We start from the raw sequence: 4,558 nt of genomic DNA, 5'->3' as shown, positions 1-4,558 counted from the left end.
CATAGATTTCTTTATTCACAGTTTCTGTGACTCGCTGGAGTTGTATGGTGAACTACCATGTGGTTTCATCGTTTCCATGCATGTGGGGTGTATACATAGATTTTTTGTTTTCAAAAAATTATATTTCCGAAACCTCTAGATCTGACTCAAAAATATGTTTGGAGATGTTGTGTAGAATTGAATGATCTTTCAAATATAAATATAATAGTATGGAGTAGTTAAGGACCCTCGCAATGAAAATCAAGAAAAACCAATTAATACGTAATTTGTTCATACAAAACCCAAAATTTTTAAAGTTCGCCATTTTTTATTGAAATTACACTTAAACACCTTTCAGTGGACCTATAACCGATAAAAATCGGTTCAGCGGTTTAAAAGTTATGAATTTTAAAAAAATTCAACTTTAAGAAAATCACGATTTTTTAACCAGTCTAACGTGAAAAGCGACACCCTGATGACGAAATAAAAAAAATACATATCTAATATTTTTCTGTAAGGAACTATTCTACCAAATATTGTAGAATTCTGAGAGATCGTATCACTTTTTTCATAGAATTGCTATATATATATATATATATATATATATATATATATATATATATATATATATATATATATATATATATATATATATATATATATATATATATATATATATATATATATATATATATATATATATATATATATATATATACATATATATATATATATATATATATATATATATATATATATATATATATATATATATATATATATATATATATATATATATATATATATATATATATATATATATATATATATATATATATATATATATATATATATATGTATACAGCAATTCTATGAAAAAAGTGATACGATCTCTCAGAATTCTACAATATTTGGTAGAATAGTTCCTTACAGAAAAATATTAGATATGTATATTTTTATTTCGTCATCAGGGTGTCGCTTTTCACGTTAGACTGGTTAAAAAATCGTGATTTTCTTAAAGTTGAATTTTTTTAAAATTCATAAATTTTAAACCGCTGAACCGATTTTTATCGGTTATAGGTCCACTGAAAGGTGTTTAAGTGTAATTTCAATAAAAAATGGTGAACTTTAAAAATTTTGGGTTTTGTATGAACAAATTACGTATTAATTGGTTTTTCTTGATTTTCATTGCGAGGGTCCTTAACTACTCCATACTATTATATTTTTATTTGAAAGATCATTCAATTCTACACAACATCTCCAAACATATTTTTGAGTCAGATCTAGAGGTTTCGGAAATATAATTTTTTGAAAACAAAAAATCTATGTATACACCCCACATGCATGGAAACGATGAAACCACATGGTAGTTCACCATACAACTCCAGCGAGTCACAGAAACTGTGAATAAAGAAATCTATGATCTACTTACAAGCTGGGTGCAACATTCGTTTCAATCTGGGGGCTGTCCATTAACCACGTAGAAAAAACATTCAGACATTGCAGATCCTACCCTCCCCCCGCGTTCAAAATATTTTTACCGAGCGTCCACTTTGGCTAGATTGGTAGTGTTGCTCGGATTTGAAAAATGAGTATTCAACCTATTTGCTGAGATAAAGGACATGGTTGGTATGACTAGCAGATAGTTTTTGGACAGCTAAAGAATTTTTACCTGTATTTCGGGATTGTTTCAATAGTATTTGTCGCAAGCATGTTGAAGAAATAGGTAAATTTTGCTTTTGCTGCTACTACATCACTAGCTCGTAGGTTCGAATATATTACATAAAACAAGGAATGTTTTGAAAGAAATTATCAATTCGAAAACAGAGTTTCCTATAACAACAGTTTAATCTCTTAAAATGAAACGTAAGTGTTCAGTTAGTGGTATTTGGATGTTGAGTACGCGTATCATAAAACCTCACAAATAAATTGTACGATTGTGCAATGAAAAAAAGATGAAAATAGATGAGATCAGCTCCTTCATTTGTTTTCGTTGCTACAAGAAACTCATACTATGTTGCGTTTCGGCTTCGCCTCATCAGAAACCGACACTAGCACATTGTCGGAATAGATTAGCGCCGGCTTGACGCAAATCCCTTAAAACTAAAACACACTATGTGTTTCAATCAAACGACTGATCAAACGTGATGTCCCGTTCGAGCAGAAGTTCTGTTTATGCCGATGAGACACAAGTGAAGCCGAAACTTATCTTGGCTTAGCAGGCCTATGCGAAAGCACTATGCTATATTTCACCCTAAGGAGGAAAATTTGGTAAAACCAAAATTTCTCACTAGGGTGAAAATTTGTTGGTAAAAAACCAGTCTTTGTACAGGAGGGCACAAATCCTTATTTCATACTATGTTGCGTTTCGGCTTCGCCTCATCAGAAACCGACACTAACACATTTTTTCACCCACCCTAGTGAGAAATTTTGGTTTTACCAAATTTTCCTCCTTAGGGTGAAATATAGCATAGTGCTTTCGCATAGGCCTGCTAAGCCAAGACAAGTTTCGGCTTCACTTGTGTCTCATCGGCATAAACAGAACTTCTGCTCGAACGGGACATCACGTTTGATCAGTCGTTTGATTGAAACACATAGTGTGTTTTAGTTTTAAGGGATTTGCGTCAAGCCGGCGCTAATCTATTCCGACAATGTGTTAGTGTCGGTTTCTGATGAGGCGAAGCCGAAACGCAACATAGTATGAAATAAGGATTTGTGCCCTCCTGTACAAAGACTGGTTTTTTACCAACAAATTTTCACCCTAGTGAGAAATTTTGGTTTTACCAAATTTTCCTCCTTAGGGTGAAATATAGCATAGTACAAGAAACTGTATGAACCAAATGATCCCGAGATCAAATAGCCAAATGATCCCGAGAATCGCTGTTACAGGTATATTATCGAAAATTCGTTAGAAGCACCCAGTTCTGAATCGATCGTTGCACCTTTGTCGGACGATAATGAAATTCTTACACAACTTAAGGAGAAATATACGGAAACAAGAGACAGCAATGAGCGATACAGGATTTTAACCACACTTCCCCAAAGTTGGACTACATATAGAATTATGCAGAAGTTCATTGTTTCTCAATATAAGGCCAACAAAGCAAATGCATTGCAGCAAGAGAAAGGAATAATGGTGGTGCCTGAAAAGAGTTTAAGCTCTGCGGCAATAGGAAGAGAAACGATAACATGTGTTACGAATTTTTATAATAGTGACGACGTAAGCCGCGTCTGTGCAGGGAAAAGGGATTATTTAATATCTAATAATGAAGAAGGCAAAATTTACGTACAGAGAAAATTAGTTTTGTGTAATTTGCAGAAGGCGTATTCTATCTTCAAAAATACATATCCTGATATTAAAATAGGATTTTCCATGTTAGCTAGTAATCGTTCAAAACACTGCATTTTGGCAGGGACAAGGGCACGCATACCGTATGCGTATGTATATATCATCAAAACAATAAACTTATTTTCAAAATATTACAAAGCAGTAAATCACTTCCAGATGGTGTTAACTCATATCACGATTTGTTTCCAAAAATAATTTGTGAAAATTCGAGCGAACAATGTTGGCTGCAGTGTTGCGGAAACTGCCCTGGAACGCAAATTGTAGCGACAGAATTAATGAGTATTCTTAGTAACGGTAATATTGAATCATTAAAATTCAAACAATGGCATCAAGTAGAAAGATGCATTATGGACTTAGTTGAAATGGACACATAAGAATTTATTGATGCTTTTCTAGAAAAGTTATTCAATATATTGCCGCATAACTTTATAGCTGAGCAACAAGCAAACTACTCGAAACATATAAAAAGCAATTTGAAAGCTACAGAATGCATCATTATCTATGATTTTTCGGAGAATTATTCTTTCGTTGTGCAGGATGCAGATCAACGCTTTCATTTGGTAAACGCTTAATGTACTATTCACCCTTGTGCTATTTATTTTAAAGACGAAGAATCGGACGATTTGAAGTTTACTAGTTTTATTGCAATTGCTGACTTCACTAAACATAATCATGTCGCAGTTCGTTTATTTTTGACTCATTGTTTAGCATTCATAAAAGGTAAATTGCCAGGCTTACAACAGATTTACTTTTTCTCAGATGGATCAGGAAGCCAATACAAAAATAAAATGACGGCATTTAATTTGTGCAACATGCAAAAAGATTTTGGCATTGATACCGAATGGAATTTTTTCGCTACTTGTCATGGAAAGGGTCCTTGTGATTCTTTGGGAGGAGTATCATCATATAACAACAGCCCAAAAACTTTATTCATGGGCTATTTCTAAACCAGATTTAAAAATACACTATCAGCTTTTTTCAGAATCCGAATACAATAAAATGGAAAAAAAGTTAAAAAATCATTATATACTTGTAAAGCAAATTTCGGGAACACAATCATTCCATAGTTTTAAGCCTCAAGCCTCAAAATTAAAACTATATTATTGTCAAACGGTATTCATTTTCGACAGAAGAAATATGTGTTAAACTGTAGCTAAAGAAATGAAATACCTTGTGAAAAATAAAACGAATAGAGTTATAAAAATGTTTAACTTATTTCTCTTCGTGCTA

This window comes from Topomyia yanbarensis, chromosome 1 (assembly GCF_030247195.1).
Source record: "Topomyia yanbarensis strain Yona2022 chromosome 1, ASM3024719v1, whole genome shotgun sequence".
NCBI classification, from domain to species: domain Eukaryota; kingdom Metazoa; phylum Arthropoda; class Insecta; order Diptera; family Culicidae; genus Topomyia; species Topomyia yanbarensis.
This window is presented reverse-complemented; position numbering follows the sequence as displayed.